Source organism: Prinia subflava (assembly GCF_021018805.1).
Source record: "Prinia subflava isolate CZ2003 ecotype Zambia chromosome W unlocalized genomic scaffold, Cam_Psub_1.2 scaffold_32_NEW, whole genome shotgun sequence".
NCBI classification, from domain to species: domain Eukaryota; kingdom Metazoa; phylum Chordata; class Aves; order Passeriformes; family Cisticolidae; genus Prinia; species Prinia subflava.
The window spans coordinates 1,594,568-1,612,603 of record NW_026960609.1 but is presented as its reverse complement, the minus strand read 5'-3'; positions in this window follow the sequence as shown (position 1 = coordinate 1,612,603).

Below are 18,036 nucleotides of genomic sequence, written 5' to 3'. Positions count from 1 at the left end.
CGTTTTTCACAAATGCCAATTTAATTCCAGTTAATAAAATTATATTTTATTAATTAAAGAATTACAAGGCAGAAATTTAGGCAAAACCAGCAATCGGAAGTACAGAGCCGATACCCGGGATCGTTGCTGGGTGAACCAGTCACAGCCCCTAGCGCGCTGTAACCCCCTCGTTCACCAATTGGCCTGTTTCGGGGTCCTGGTTTTATACAGTTTATTTGGCCCGCGGCAGAGGATTTCCCCACAGTTCTTTGTGTTTGAGGTGGTTTTTCAAATTCATCTCCTCAGTCCTGCCTGCTGAATGGGGCTTCCCCACGAAAGGATGGGTGTTAATTTCTTCCCTCCATTGTATGAATGGGAGATGAATTTCTGAATGGAGAGGCAGGCGTCCCCCTGATAGTATCTCTGGTGATAGCTGAGCAGTTTGCAGTTCTGCTGCCCCTGGAGGACTGATTTCGATCCTGATTTGCCTTTCATTCTGATGTCAATAGCGGAGTCCCAATTCCCAGCAAGGCATTGTCCTCCTCTGAATAGTAGTTCCTGGGTGTCGCCCGACTTGAGATTAGCTGGTTTCGTGCCTGGCCTGCTTGCATTTTTATTTTACAGAACATATTTACAGTTTACATGCACCAAAATACGAATTAATATACCATATTTATTACAATCCCCCCCTTTTCTAATATCATCATTTAATTCGTGTCTTAATCCCAATTATCTTCCCATTATTGATCTCAGTATAAAAAGTTCAATTAGCCCTGTTATAAATGCCAGGACAATTTATTACCAAATTCAATAATTTGGTTTATTAAAAATTCAAATCACAAAAATTTGGAATCAAATTACAGAATTTTAAGCAATAAGAAAAACAAAACCCCACAAACAGCGACACTACTTGACAGAATTTCTCCCGGGAAAAAATGAGCCAAGGGTGACCCAGAGACATGGACCCTGGCAGTCTGAGTCTCTAGCTGGGTACATGCCTTGCCCACCTAGAGGCTTAACTTAAATACCCTTAATTTCACCCTCGGCAGCCCTTCTCCCATTGTTTCCACTAAGCACTGGCCATTAAGTTTGTTTATTCTGAAAGAATCCCTTGGCCCATTCAAATGCTAATATCCATAGTCCTTGCTTTGAGTAATTTAACCGTTGTAGAAGTGTGTGATGATTCCTCTGCACGTAGCATCCGATCAGTGTAAGTCCCTGCTTTGAGCCGTAGAAGTGTGTGATGACTCTTCTGCACGTAGCATTCGACTGGTGTAAGTCCTGGTAATTTTCGCTGCAGGTATGCAAGGGGAGGTTGATCGGTACTCATTGTCTCATCAGTGCCTCGTGTTCTCACCTTCTATTTTTGGACCAGGGAGATCAGGAGAGGTGCTTTACAGAAGTCCGTGAAACGTGCGGGTTGAGCAGACACACATACCTTTATACAATATATTACAGTTTCCAGTCTATAATTATTTATAGAACATGAATTAAATAACCCTATTTTCCACAGCCCCCCCCCCTCTTTTTCCCTTCTCAAGCACCACCCCCTTTTACATACTCTATTCTGGGAGTTGGTTTTCCCTGGAGAGAGTAAATCTGACCGTCAATCCCTAGACAGCGCCTGTTCGTTTGCTTGGTTCTTGGTTACCTCAATCCCTTGGCCCCGAGTGCTCTTAAAGAGACAGTTTAACATTTCCTGAGTAGATGGAGCTTGAGCTTTTGGTTTAAATACGGCGGGTGGCCTTCGGCTAAGCCCAGTCTCCTTGAGCTGGCCCATTATCGGGCACGTGGCTTGGCCCAGAACCACTAGAGCGATCCAGAGATATACCTCTCTGTCTATGCCATCGCCCGTTGGGTTGCTGCCAATGGCATGGCAGGCCATCGTCTTCCGACAGCAAGGGTTCTCTGCCATGATCCTCTGCATGGTTCAAGCTGCATATCTCCTTTTGAAGGCCCCCCACTGTTACATTCCCCTGTGGGAATGGTTTCTCCTCCCTCAGGGACCCCTAGAGCTTATAACCATGTCGTTTAACCCTTCCTCCCCTTTCTGACCCTATTGGCTGTGTCCCAAACTGCCCCTCCCTGGCAGGAGCTGAGAAAAGACCCTCTCCCTCTGTGCACGCCCACTTTCCCTATGGACACCACCTGGAATAAATGTCTTGAACTGCAGCTGAGGGTCGGAGCCTCTTTTGGAGTCCTTTATCCTGTCCATGAAATATTCCTTCAAAGCCTTCTAAGGCCTCAGCTAGCATTGGAACCTCGGAGGGGTTAAAAGGAGGATTTATTTCAGTTGATGCCCAAGTAGTTTTTTATGAATTTTTAGAAACTCACGTGTGAGCTGGAGACCCCCAACTAGGGTCTCAGAAGCTTTTGGGAAGATCAACTGCCCTACAGCATTTTTGGCCACATTCTGTAGCTATAAGTGTTTAGGGATTAAGCTCGTAGCTTGTGTTTTGCACCCAATCACGAGTGGGCTTACGACAGGAACCTTGGATGGTCCTGGCACGGCACCACACTCTCACAGGACAGGTAAATCCCTCCATTTGGCTGTTACCCCAGGTATAACTTCCTAAATCGGAGGGAGTAATTTCTTACCATCGGGATTGTGGTAGATGGGCTCTAGGACCCTGCGGCTGAAACCACGGGGGTTTTTTTCTTGTTTTTTCTGCCGGTCAGAGCTCCGTGGGCTCTGGGGCCGCCCCGCCCCAGGGAGCCGTGTTTTTTGGGGAACCCCCGGAACGGGCAGGTCCCCCACAAGCCAGGCAAGGCTGCAGGACACCCTCAGTGCCACCGGAGCTGTGAAAAAAGCGGCATGAAAAGCGCTTCCAGTCCCGGGGTTTGCCCTGCCTGTGCCCTGTGTAACTCAAGGACACAGGACTGTAGAGCCAGGTTTACTGCATCCGAGGGGTGGATTTTGGACAAATAGCTTTCAGAAATATTGAAAAATGGGCGTTCAGCTATCTGTTCACCAAAAGAATATATTAAAACAGCTTCAAGATCTTTTAATTTATGTTAGAATTTCCAAAAAGCTGCAGAAAAAATTTGTGCGCTGGCTAGTAACTGAGTTACCAGAAGATGACCTCCAGAATATAGATACTGTCTCATTTTGGGATAACATTGGTCGTGTTCTCACAGAACAGGCAAAGAAAAATGATAAAGTTGCTTCTCTATTCCCATATTTTTGCAAGCTCGTAAACAGATTCTAGAGTTACAAAAAACCAGCCAGCCAAGGAAAACCTCCCCATGTAACCCCCTCTCAGACACCCCCAATCCTCCCTTATATCCTGGTTTAGATATTGTACCATCCTCCCAGTACCTTTTTAACACACCGGGTTTTTCTTGGGCTGACTCAGCCAGGGGTGGGATGCCTCCCCAGGTCTCCGGCCATGCTGCAGGTCCCCTGGGACCCACACTCCACATGCTGGAGAACAATGGCACTGACCATATGCCCATTCCTTCTTCCTATAACCCTTTCTTCCCCCCAGTCCCTGCCCCTACTCCATACCCCTTCCCCAATCCCTTTGTCCCTTCGGCAGCCCCGCCCCACCCCTCCTCCCCCTGCCTCCCTTCTGGCTGCTGCGGCAGCAGTGAAGGGGGCGGGCCTGCCTCACCTTACAGCAGCCACAGTGGGGGGTGTGATTGCCTCACAGAAGGGGGGGGGGGGGGGCGATTGCCTCACAGCGGCGGGAAGGGTCCAGCCTCTGCCATGGACCCAGGACAAAGGAAGAGAGCCTCCTCTTCCCAACCCCCAAAGGTATGCAAACGCTGTACCTCCTATATCCCCAGACACTGGGAGACCAGAAGAAATTAAGACCTCTAGCAAATGTGGATGAAAGCATTTTCTCTGTAGCTCCTGTAACATATGTCGGTAAAAAGCATGGAACCAGGCTATACCAGCCACTTTCCTACCAGGACAAGAAGAAACTTTGCAATATACAACGTGAATTTTGCAGATCTAGGGCAATCATTAAAGGCATGTTTCATGCCACTTTTAATTCCAATGAGATGGTGCCACAGTGACATCAAAGACTTATTTAGATGTCTGTTTTCTCCCTCAGAGTATGATCTGTGGGAAGGTATGTGGAAAAGAGCTTTAAAAACATTATTACATGAGATTCATCAAACCCCTAATGCAGCAAAAGACACTGAAGGACATATTACACTTGAACACCTGTGTGGTGAAGGTGTCTGGCATTGCCCAGAAAAACAAACTTGAGTGTTATCAAAGCATATTTTACTTAGTATTAGTGCTGTTGCAGAGAAAATGTTTTATCAGCTACCAACAATGGAAGGGAAAGGAAGTTATGTCAATATTAAACAATTTGCTACAGAGAATTTCTTGCAGTTTGTTGATCGTCTGAGGACACAGGTGGAACAAGTACAAGACCCCGTGGTGCAGGCAGAACTGATTAAGGAGATGGCTCAAAGGAATGCTAACGAGACCTGTCGTAGAATTATTCTTAGCCTTCCCCTAGAACCTCTGCCTACTCTGTCCCAGATGATAGAAGCTTGTTCAAGGAGGGCGGAAATGTTCTGCACACCTGAAAGAAATTCAGGACCTACACACCCACAGCATACAGCACCTGCGGTACCAAACACAAGCAGGCAACCAATGCCACCAGACCAGCTGCAGCGTATCATCTGCCTCCGCTGCAAGAAACCAGGACACTTTGCCAGAACCTGCCCTCAGACCCAGAAGCAGAAGAAATTCAACAAATAAAAAACCTGAATTTACAGCGCGTACCCGCTGGTGATACTAACACGCGCAAAGATATAAATATAGCAGGACTCACATTGGCAAAAGCCTCTCTCTTAAAAAACAGGGGGGAGGGTGGGTGACATGGTGTGGGGGTGCAGAAAAATGTAAATCTTAAATGTTCAACTAACAAGGTTTGGCAGCCACCAGGCTGATTCAGGCTTGTGACTACCAAAGGTTTTCATTTCAGATCTAATGAGTGGATGGTCATAACAGTGGACATGTCAAACATCTCACAGGACCTGACGGTTTATCACATGGGATTGGACAGTGAGTATTTTGTTATTGGGGACACAGCACACACACCCTTGGAAACTGAGATAGCTCCCATGACCATTAAGGGAAAGATAATAGGCCTCATGTTGTTGGCATGCTGCATGCACCCATCCTTTTACCTGGTAGAGGGGCAAATTCTTGCCCAAGCCATTCCAGTTCCAGCAGAGATCACAGCAGATGGAAAATCACCAGAGGTCTACTGGGCAGAAGTGGTGGGAGAGGATAAACCCTCTATGGCATGCAAAATAGCTTGTGGGTCAGAGCGCCTCCTAGTGGCAGGAGTTTAAGACACAGGCACGAACTTAACCGTATTACCGCAAAGCATGTGGCCATCAAACTGGGAATTACAACCTGTGGCTGGCAAACTTCAGGGCATAGGAGGAATCACATTGGCAAGGATTTCAAAAAACATCGTGCAAATTGAGGGACCTGACGGAAAAGTGGCAAATGTCCATCCTTTCGTAGCAGACTATAAGGCCGCCCTGGGGGAGAGAGACACCATGTCCCAGTGGGGTGTCCAATTGGTCATTCCTAAGACACTCCAGGAATTTTGCAAATAGCCACTGTGGAGCACCCTACCCAAAAGTTAAAGTGGTTGGAAAACACTCCAAGATGGGTAGCATAGTGGTCTTTGAGTAAAGAAAAGCTCAAGGTGCTTGAGGAGCTCGTGGAAGAGCAATTGGCTCAGGGAGACATGGTAGAGACAACAAGCCCCTGGAATTTCCCCAGTCTTTATAATAAAGAAACCTGAGAAGGACAAGTGGAGGTTGCTCCATGATCTACGAGAAATCAGTAAAATAGTAGAAGACATGGGACCTCTCCAACCAGGGATGCCCACTCCAACAATGCTCCCTCGAGATTGGCAATTGGCTGTCCTAGACATCAAGGACTGTTTCTTCCAAATTCCATTGCACCCTGAAGATGCCCCAAGGTTTGCATTCTTGGTTCCCACTGTTAATAGACAAGCCCCAATGAAGCGTTATCACTGGAGGGTCCTTCTCCAGGGTCTGAAATCGAGTCCTTACATATGCCAACAATATGTAGCCTCAATGCTGTCTCCGGTACGCACCAAGAGAAAAGAAGGCATCATCCTTCACTACATGGATGATGTGCTAGTGTGTACCCCCAATGACTCTATACTCCAACACACGCTTGACATAGTGGTTAAAGTTTTAACCTCTGCTGGATTTCAATTACAGGAAGACAAAGTTCAAAGGATGCCACCTTGGAAGTACCTGGGTTTGCAAATCACTGCAAGGACCATTGTTCCGCAGAACTTAGAAATTGGTTGCAATGCAAAAACTCTAGCAGATCCCCACTCCCTGTGTGGGTCTTTGAATTGGGTAAGACCCTGGCTAGGCCTCACAAATCAAGATCTAGAACCCCTCTTCAATTTATTGAAGGGGGAGAAGGAGCTGATGTCTCCCAGGGAGCTGACCCCAGAGGCAAAGACTGCAATCGAAAAGGTACAAAAAGCCTCTTCAGAGAGGCAGGCTCATCGATGTGAGCCAAAAGTGCCTTTCCATTTCATTGTTCTAGGAAAGCTGCCACATCAGCATGGTTTGATTTTTCAGTGGATCGAGGAGCAGAGAGATTCACTTTTGATCATAGAGTGGGTCTTCCTCTCTCACCAAAGATCCAAGACCATCACAGAGCCACAGGAGTTGATGGCTCAGCTGATTCAGAAGGCCAGGGTAAGATTGTGTGAATTGCCAGGTTGTGACTTTGCATGTATTCACCTCCTGGTCAGACTTTCTGAGGAGGGAAAGAACTCTCCTGAGAGATTGACCAAAGAGATGTTTGAGCATTTGCTCCAGAGCAATGCCAGTCTCCAATTATCTCTGGACAGCTACAGGGGACAAATATCGGTCCATGCCCCATCCCACAAGTTGTTCAATGAGGAATTCCACCTCATTCCTCATGAGGAGTCGGAGACCACTCAAAGCTCTCACAGTTTTCACGGACGCATCTGGGGCTTCCAACGAGTCAGTGATGACTTGGAGGAACCCACGGATTCAGCATTGGGAAGTTGATGTTTAGTTTGTGGAGGGATCCCCCCAAGTGGCTGAACTGGCCGCAGTGGTAAGAGCTTTTGAGAAGTTCTCAGAACCAATCAATTTGGTAACCGACTCTGCCTATGTGGCAGGAGTAGTGTCCAGAGCAGAGCAGGCTGTGCTCAAAGAAATAGAGAATTAACATCTCTTCAGATTGCTTTCAAAGCTAATTTATTTAGTTTCTCATTGAGAGCATCTGTTTTACGTGATGCATGTGAGGTCACACACTGATTTGCCAGGTGAGATCGCAGAGGGGAATCGCCAGGCAGACTCCCTTGCAGCACCAGTTGAAAAGGCACATCTCCCTGATGTCTTCCAACAGGCAAAACTGAGTCACCAACACTACCATCAAAATGTGCCAGCTCTGATCAACAATTCCAGCTAACTGGGAGTCAGGCTCGAGCCCTCGTGGATACCCGTCCCAGCTGACAGCTCCAGGCCATGCCATCGATGGGCATGGGGGTTAACTCCAGAGGCCTGGGCAGCTGTGAAGTGTGGCAGACAGACATCACACACATTCCTAGTTTTGGTCGCCTAAATATGTTTATATGAGCATTGACACATACTCAGGTGCAGTGTATGCCTCTGCCCACACAGGAGAAAAGTCTGTACATGCCAAGCAGCACATGGTGTTTTGCAGCCATGAGGCCTGACAGGCCTCTCTGGTGGTCAGTCGCCTAAAGGCAAAGAAATGTCTAGTCATGATGACTAGGCCAAATAACCCCTCTCCTGCTCTTGGATCCTCTCTTATCTCCCTGTAAGACAATAGGTCACTTTCTACCCCGACTCATACCATTGGACCATTTCTCAAAAATGTTGCCTAATGCCCTAGAGGAACCTCAAGAATTGGACTTGCTGGGGTCCACCAAAGCAGCATACTGCATCAAATTTTACTTTAGACATCCAAAGAATAATGGGACAGAAATTGACCAGGTAAAAAACACATACAGAAAAGACATATCACCCATTAACAAAGCTTATAACTATCCGGATTGGTGCAATTACACCACTCACATGATATCTGTATCCTCTCTCCATCCCAAAGTATTACCCAAAGGAATGTTTCTCATCTGTGGTGACTGAGTATGGGCTGGGATCCCCTCACACCTTCAGGGCGGTCCCTGTAGCCTTGGGAGACTTTCTACCCTCACTCCAAACATTGCCTTGTTATATAATTGGAAAAAAGAAAGTTAAGCAAATCGCCACAAAAGATCCTATACGGAATTTGACGACAATTGCAATCCCAAATTATACAATTGCAATAAACCAAAAAGAATTGCTGTCTCCCTATTCCTACCATGGGTAGCTGCAGCTAAGGCCCTTGGTGAAAAAAATCACCTAGGCTGCTGGCTTAGTAAGCAAGCCAACGCTACATCTGGTGCCCTGAGCGATCTTTTAAAAGATGAGGAAACCACAAGACATGCATCTCTCCAGAACCATGCAGCGATTGATTTCCTGCTGCTCGGCCACGGACACGGATGCCAAGACTTCGAAGGGATGTGCTGCTTCAATCTCTCTTCACGCTCAGAATCCATTCAAGCAAACATCCACAAACTGAGAGAACTTGTGAAGGACTTAAAAATAAAAAAGAACCCAGACTGGGTCAATGACCTTTTTGGTCAATGGGGATTACAGGATGGGTTGCATCTTTTGTTAAAGGAATTCTGTGGATTCTCATTATAATTGTCATTGTATTAGCTATGTTCTCATGCTTTGTCCATTGCTTTAAAAGACCTATTGGGAACACCTTTTAATTAAATACAGAAAGTGGAATTGTTGCAGCCATGAGGCCTGACAGGCCTCTCTGGCGGTCAGTCGCCTAAAGGCAAAGAAATGCCTAGTCATGGTGACTAGGCCAAATAACCCCTCTCCTGCTCTCGGACCCTCTCTTATCTCCCTGTAAGACAATAGGTCACTTTCTACCCCAACTCATACCATTGGACCATTTCTCAAAACCTCGGTACCCTATATAAACCCCACTTTTGCCCAGCTCAGTAGAAGAGCTGTCCCTGAAACCCTTCACAGAGGATGCCAATAAAGGTTCATCTGTAGAACTTCATACAACTCTTCTCCTCTCTCTCCCTGCGTCTGCCAAGGCACTTAGCAAGCTCATGAGCTGAATATCACTAAAGCTGAAATCACTATAGAGCTGTCACTGCAGAGCTGAAATCACTGATAGCTAAGCTTGCTAAGTATTGGCTGAGCCTGGGAGCTTCACCTGAGGTACTTGGACAGGAGGTACTTAACAGTACGCCCTATCCAGGAACACCTAAGGCAGCCAGGAAGGACTGAAGCATCCGGGAGAAAACAAAACTGGTGCAATCTTTTGCAGTGTTGGGGATTCCAAAAACAATCAAAACTGATAACGGCCCAGCGTATGTGTCCAAGGATTTCCTAGAATTTTTCCAGCAGTGGGGAGTGGAACGTAAAGCTGGCATCCCCCATTCGCCAAAAGGTCAAGCTGTGATTGAGCGTGCACACCAGATGCTCAAACTGGTTTTGGCTAGACAGAGCAGTTCAACTGTGTGGATGTCTCCACAGCAGAAGCTCTGCAAAGCCCTGTTTACCATCAATTTTCTGAATTGTTCCTTTGAAAACATGAGTCCACCAGTGGTACGTCATTTTAACAATGGTAATCAGTTCAAATTGTCTCAGCATCTACCGGTCTTGATTAGGGATCCTGAAACTTGGGAAACCAAAGGTCCCTATGAGCTTGTGACCTGGGGTCATGGCTATGCATGTGTGGCTACTCCCTCAGGCCCTTGGTGGATTCCCCAGAAATGGGTGAAACCTGTTGTTCCCAAAAATCCAGCTCCAGCAGAAGGGGATGAGAAGCAAGTAGCCAATGCTTAGAAGAGAAGACGCCGCCGGATGGAAGAAAAAGAATCTTCCTAGGTGTGGATTCCTTCTGGCAGAAACAGGAACCTTTTAACATGTTTTAAAAATGTTTGTTTTTCCTTTTTAGAGAAAACCTACCTCCCACTCAACCCTGTCATGAACCCCATCCAAGTTGTCATCCTGCTAATGCTTTACATTCTGGCAGCTGCATGGATCATCCCTCAGCCGCGTCAAAATGTCTGGGTGACCCTGGCACAGACACTTCAGCAGGAAAACATATGTTTATCCACTGCAGCAACAAATAATCCTATGTCCACCTGTCTGGTAGGAATTCCTTTGCAGGCTGGAGAATTTCCAGCAGGTTTGAACAAATTTTGGTCCAACGAAATTCCAGAGTCACATACCCCCCGAACGCACAAAGATCACCAAAAGCAAGCTGTGGTGGTCATGAACCCCTTAGGGGAATGGGTGCAGAGTTTGCCCAAGATAGCTCAGGAACCCCAAGAGTTAGAACTATTGGGTTCTTCCCCTGCGACTGTCATGGGTTAGCACTGGCCAGATGTTAATGCACCCATGAGTGTATGTTTTTCCTAATGAGTTACTGTGAGATGTGGTCAAGAACAGAGCAGAGCAGGCCTAAAACTTGGAAACAGAGAACAAAACTTTATTACATTACATAAGAACAGAAATAGAAAGGGAAACTCTAAACACACACAAAAACAGAAATGAAAACTTCTCAGAACCTTTCTTCTCCTCCCCCAATTTCCACCCCCTACACGTTACCCTCCATAGACCAAAACCTTGGGTTTTAAATCAAACAATCACCACTCAAAAAAACCAATCTTCAATTCAGCAAGGGAGAGAGGAGTCTCTCTCGCACCACAGACTGCTCCTCAGAAAACACAAGTCCACCCTTTATGTGTTTCCATGTCACCCGTGGCACCGCCCAGAGAAGTCTGCCAGGGTGACACTCTCTTTTCAATGTCCAGTGCTCTCACCACTGTCCATGGGCTAAAGCTGCATATAGGGCTCTTTTAAGGATGCTTGCATGCTGAGCTCTCCCCATCTTTCCCCTGGGGCCGAGGGTTCCAAGAGCAGGTCTCCCCTGAGGGCAGAGGACGCCACCACACCCTCCCCCTCTCTTCTCTGTTCACTCTACTCTTAAAGTGCCAGTCACTGTAGCAAAAGCAGAGGCAGCTGTATCCACCCAAATGCAGTTTATGTTCAAAAGAGACTCAAGTTCAGTCTATGGCTAACATTATGCAAGAAAGGTCCAGCTCAAAAGCCACTCCTCTTCAATCTCTGCCCATCTGGGGTTCTTTTCATCTTCCTTTATCATCTCGGTCCCAGGCTGTTTCTCTTTCTCTTCTGAAACCACTAGCCATGAGAATCAATGTCTGGGAAAAAGTTTCCTTCTGCTAAGAAAGGGTTAACAGTTCTTGGCTCCTGGCAGGGTCCCGGACTCGGCACCTCTTTACACAGCCGGGTACTTCTCCTCTCCCCTCCCCCCACTCTTTCTTCGCTGCTGGCTGGTGCCAATGTTCGAAATTCTGAAGCAGCAGTCTCTTTCCTTGGGGGAGAGGGGGGGACGGGGGACGGGGGGGACGACAGGGTGAAGGAAGGCATCTCCAAAGTTCTCCACCCCTCCATCCTGGATGGGGCTGGCCCAGCTCCAGTCCTGTTCTCTCTCTTTCCCCCCCTGGGTCCCAGGCCTATCTCAGCCTGACCACCTGGCCCCCCTCCCCCACCCAGCCTGGGTAGGGGAGGAGGGAAAAGATGTTCCTCTCCTGAAATCGGAGCCAGAAAGAGGAAGTCCCTCTGGGAGGCCTTGCTTTTTAACCCCTTGTGTCCTCGGAGGCGTGTCCAACCCCTCAGTGGCCACTAAAGGTGCCAACATTCAAACCTGACCACTGATTGGTTTGACCACAGCCTCCTGAAAAACTCACTTCCCCTCAAACCAAGACAGCGACATACTGCATACATTTTTCTGTCCTCCCAAAACCTTTTAGCACTGATGAGTACCACTTCATAAGACAATATCGTGGAGAGTTTACTGCAAAAAGGTGGTGTCATAATATAAGCCATATTGCAGCAGACAACCCATCCCACTCTAGTCCCAGAAGCCTCCCTAAGGGATTGTTCTTGGTTTGTGGAGATCGGGCATGGGCAGGAATTCCATCCCGGCTTTTAGGAGGGCCATGTACCATAGGGCGATTGTCCATATTGACACCCGACCAAACTTTAATTGGTGAATGGACTCACAAAAACAAATCAGCAAACAGAATTCAAAAGAGGAGTTCTGACAATCTGGACCCAAATTGTAATTCAGAAATTTTTCATTGGGCAAAGTCAAAAAGGGTTGCTGTGTCCCTGTTCCTTCCATGAGTAGCAGCAGCCAAAGCTCTAGGTGAATTGGGCCATCTGGAGTGCTGGGTGGTCAAACAGGCAAACTTAAGATCCATCGCCATCAGCTCTCTCCTAGAAGACTAGGAAATTACCAGACAGGCCACTCTCCAAAACCGCACCACGATAGATTTCCTTTTGTTACTGCATGGACATGAATGCCAGGAATTTGAAGGACTCTTGCATGAATCTGTCCTCAAAAGCTCCAAACATCCATGCTGCCCTCTGAAGCATAAACAACATGATGGGACAAGTGAAGCAAGAATCTGAGGATTGGGTCAAAGAACTGTTCAAGGGCTGGGGATTCACAGGATGGTGGACTTCTATAGTTAAAACAATTCTGTTACTTCTTGTTGTTCTTTTCCTTGTAACAATAGCATTCGGGATCCTACGCTGTTTGATTTTCAAGGCTATTAACAGCCTCATACCTTCTACCTCAGAAGTCAACCACATAGAGTTGGCAAACCTAAAGCGGTCTGATTTCCCTACCAATCATAAGTGGTGGGAAAACCCACACTCCGTGTCAAAATGAACTTGATGGTTTTTCTTGTTACCCTTTTAAACAAAAAAAAAGGGGAGATGTTACATTCCCCTGTGGGAATGGTTTTTCCCCCCTCAGGGACCCCTAGAGCTTGTAACCATGTCGTTTAACCCTTCCTCCCCTTTCTGACCCTATTGGCTGTGTCCCAAACTGCTCCTCCCTGGCAGGAGCAAAGAAAAGACCCTCTTCCTCTGTACACATCCTCTTTCCCTCTGGACACCACCTGGAATAAACGTCTTGAACTGCAGCTGGGGGTCAGAGCCTCTTTTGGAGTCCTTTATCCTGTCCATGAAATATTCCTCCTAAGCCTTCTAAGGCCTGAGCTAGCATTGGAACCCCAGAGGTGTTAATGGAAGGTTTATTTCACCCCACCGGGATAGTTTTACCGGCTCCACTATACAAGGTACCTTTTTCGTCCGCCAGCACTCAGTGGCCAGAACCTGGGCCTTCAAGTTCAGCTTTCCCCTTAACCCACTTTGATACAATGAATATCACCCAGGGGAATCTGACTCTAGCAACACCAGATGAGAGACTCTTTCTAAGAATCGCATAGTCAGGATTTTTTCTTCTTCAGAACATTTCTGACATAGCCCCTACGGCGTCCACCCCCATTTATAATGAACCACCCAGATCTCTAGGCAATAGTCACACTTAAAATGGATATAGGGATTGCAGGGGCACCCCAGTTCCGGGTAGTGAATCGAAGCTCCCTCCGCCATCTGTCTCCTTGGTGAGGTTCGATCTTCAGGTTCCCTGGGGGAGGAGGTGACTTTCCACTCTGATCCTTCTTCCGGTAGTTCTACCTTCTTAACTCTAGAGGCGTGAGTCCACCCCTTTTCGGATGTCCTCACAGCTGTATCTGTTGTAAGGGGAACCAGAAAAGGACCCTCCTGATGAGGGGTTAAAGATACCTCTTTCCATGTCTTTACCAACTCTTTGTCTCCGGGTTGTATTTCGTGAATAGCGAACCCCATGGGGGTGCTTTTCATGATGATTCCTTCTTAATTCCTGTAAAGTTTTATTAATTGCTGCCAGGTAAGGCTGAATTTGTGACTCTTCTCATCTAGGGTGCCTTACAGGCATCCCATATTCTTATGGCATAGTCCTTATATTTAACAATTCTTAGGGTAGGCAAGACATCTTTGTTTCTATCATCAATTCTGGATAGCAGTGCCTTGAGTGTTTTTTTCATCCCTCCCACTCTCCCGGAACCTTGGGGGTGTCGCGGAGTCTTCACATGCATGACTGTTACCGCCTCGGGTCCCCTCGCAGCCTCTGAAACTTGCTTTCTTAATCCTTAATGGATAAACCCCTTTCCGCAAGTACTGACCAGCCCTCTTTCCTCCTAAAAGTCTAAACCACCCCGTATGTGTACCGGGAATTTGTGAAAAATTATTCCCTGCCTGCTTTTTAGTCTATTTAATCCCTGTGTAACTGCATAAAACTCGCACGCCTGTGCTGGCTAGCAGGCATTCAATGGTCCTGATTCGATCGCTTCTCTTGATTTTTTTTTCTACTGCCGCCTATTTTTCCTTCCTTTTTCTTCTACAATCCTTGCAGACCTACCCCCGAACTGTTCCTTTCTTTCCCCCCAGCTCCTCTTCTTCTAATTCCGGTCTTATTCTCGTTTTCAGTCCCACCATCTCGGAGCCATCTTTGCTACCTTCCTCTGGGTTTTCACAAATAGGCACTGGGCTGGCGTTTCCCGAGATGCGGCAGTTCGCGGCTTTAACTCGGGGGATGAAGCAGGATGGCTTCATATTTAAGTAGTATCAAGTCCATGAGCCACTCATCTATCCCTTGCGATGACATGCCTCCAACATTACGAGTGGCACATACCATCGAAGGAGCCTCGAAAGCAACCCCTTGGTGTCCTCCACCATCAAAAACCACCACCACCACTACTTGCAAATGATTCGGCCATCCTGGGCTTACGGGATCCAAAACCCTCGAGACGTACCCTCACCAGACCCTTCAATCCCAGCCCAGTCCTAGGTTAATGCTCCATACACTGCGTGATTGCTACCATCCACAAACGGCTGGAACTGCCATTTTAGGTCTAAGAGGTTTAATATGGGGGTAGTCTTAAAAAAAGCTCTTTCGTCTTGCTTAGCCTGATTCACTTTATCAGTGGTCAATTCTTTTTTACCGGTTCCTGTCTTCTGATACACTGCCAGCAATTTCCAAACCAACTCCTCCCCTAAACGTCAGCTATTGTTTTCCTTCTCCTCCCCAGGGATATTGGATTCTCCGGTATCTATATCTCAATGAAAGACGGCTCCACCTCCGTTCCCTCCCCCTTTTCTCTGGGCACAGCAGACCACAGGGTTTACCTTATCCCCGCCCTCTTCAGCAAACCCGTGTGAGCTTATTCTCCTATTTGGCTCCTGGGCCACTGAATTTATCAAATTCTGTTCTAATAAATTATAATTTGCCTCTGTTACTAGCAACAGATTTCCTACACCAGTCAAATTATGCTTATCCTTTGCTCCCTCCCTCTCGCCTGTCTTTTTTCCCCTTTTTCCTAGTCTTCCGAATCAGGGGCATGGGTGCAGGGTTGGACCCGCCAATATGGCTGCGCTGACCAAGACCGGGGAGAGGAGCCAAATCCCTCTCTAGAGGTGAATCCTCAGGGTAAGGGAGAGTTCAGGGTGGAGGAGGGGGCATCAGCGGAGTCTGGGATTCTGCCTGGCTTTCTAATGGCGGCTCCGATGCCACCACCGGGGGAGCCGGGGACAGAGCCAGGACTGGTGCAGACCCCGGGGAAGGAGGAGGGGTAGGAGCAGGCGAGGGCGTCAGTATTGGAGAGGGAAGGTTCCTTAGAGGGTCCCACTTCTCCCTCCCCGTGGCTTGCACCGGGTAAAATCTAGCAGGAGCCCTTTCCCACAGCTGGGCATATTCATCCTCATTGGGCTCCTTCCTCTCCTTGTCTCTTACATATAAACACAAAGCCTGACAAGTCCATTGATCAAATGTTCCAAACACGAGCAAGATTACATTTTTTCTGATCTCTTTCCCTCTCCAGACCTCCATACAAAAGTAGATCATTCTGTTCCTAGACCTCCTCCTCCTCGCTGGGCAATCCTGCCAGCTTTGCAACAGCTGTCCCAAGGGACTTTCCCATGGGATTTCAGAGAAGCCCGTCCCAGGGACTCTTCCCAAGTTTTCTTGAGCCGTACTACAGTACGCTCCCATTTTCAACAATAATCTTCCGAACAGCACGCTATTCGATAACCTAATCCCCAATCCGAGGCTTGGTGTCGTCAGATTACTAAACCAGCAGGAGACCGTCCAGTGGGGTTTCATCTGACGATGGGCTCTCTATTTCCTTAGAAAATTAAACGGACCTTCCCTGATCGCGGGCTAGGTTTACCAGTCCCCAAACTCAAAAGGACGTACTCTTCCCTTCTAACCCCCCTGTGACTGATTCTTCCCCGACCCACCAAGGCTTGGGGAATCACACGCTTCCCCCACGGTCAACCACGCTCCTCGCGGAACAATGGAACTGCAACCTTGGGATCCTCGCTCGCTCCATGATAGTATCACGTCTCACTCACACACATACGCCCAGTCACCCCACTCAACCACGCAATACCTACGACCTCCTGTTCTTGCGTGCATTCTTCTTGCACGTCGATTTTTACGAGTGAAAAAAATTACCGCGGTTCCGGGGACCCCTTCCCTGGGTCCCCGCTAAGTTCCCGAGAGCCCCTCCCAAGCTAGCTTGTATGCCTACCCTTCCGACTGTGGCTTTGGAATTTTTGGCTGGTTCGGAGGCCAGATTGATTCCACAAGATCCCTATTCCACCGAGCCGCTAGAATAGCAGGGCACCTCTCTGTCGAAAAAGGGGGACTGCAGACACCCCCAAATCTGGCCCTACGTTGGGCACCAATACTGTTATAAATGCCAATTTTATTCCAATTAATAAAATATAATTTTTTTAATTAAAGAATTACAAGGCAGAAATTTAGGCAAAACCAGCAATCGGAAGTACAGAGCCGATACCCGGGATCGTTGCTGGGTGAACCAGTCACAGCCCCTAGCGCGCTGTAACCCCCTCGTTCACCAATTGGCCTGTTTCGGGGTCCTGGTTTTATACAGTTTATTTGGCCCGCGGCAGAGGATTTCCCCACAGTTCTTTGTGTTTGAGGTGGTTTTTCAAATTCATCTCCTCAGTCCTGCCTGCTGAATGGGGCTTCCCCACGAAAGGATGGGTGTTAATTTCTTCCCTCCATTGTATGAATGGGAGATGAATTTCTGAATGGAGAGGCAGGCGTCCCCCTGATAGTATCTCTGGTGATAGCTGAGCAGTTTGCAGTTCTGCTGCCCCTGGAGGACTGATTTCGATCCTGATTTGCCTTTCATTCTGATGTCAATAGCGGAGTCCCAATTCCCAGCAAGGCATTGTTCTCCTCTGAATAGTAGTTCCTGGGTGTCGCCCGACTTGAGATTAGCTGGTTTCGTGCCTGGCCTGCTTGCATTTTTATTTTACAGAACATATTTACAGTTTACATGCACCAAAATACGAATTAATATACCATATTTATTACATAATTAACAATAGATGTTGTTGATTTAGCTGAAATGAATAGATAAGCTTTACTGAAATCAGTTTCAAGTTAGAGGACAGTTAAAAGAAACCAGGTTTACGGTAAGCTATCCTGGATCTAGTAACTCATTGCTTGTCAACTTTATGTTTTTGTAATTAATAGGACCCCAGGAACACAAGACAATTGTGTTTTAAAGGTAAAGCCAATTCCAAATTAATAAATGATTTTATTAATTTTTTAAAAAATCAATGAACAGAATTTTGGGTAAGCCAACAAGCAAAGAATCAGTGTTGAGTCCCGGGATCGGCACTGGGTGAACCGTAGCTGCAGCCTCTATCGCATCATAGCTCCCGTGTTCACGTCTTTGGTTTTGTGAGTCCTGTTTATATACAGTTTTTTGCGGGACAGGGTATTACTTCATACTCTCTTTGTCCCTTCAGGTTTTTTTCATATTCATGTAGATTCAACCTCGCCGTCCAGTTGGTTGAACAGTTCTTCCAAGGGGAGATTAATATTAAATACGATTTCTGGGAATCGTGCATTGAGATGCACTGTTGGAGTCCAGAGGATCCCTCTGACAGCCCTGGAGAATAAGGGGGCTGTACAGGGGGGTCTGGGATCTGTACAAGGGGGTC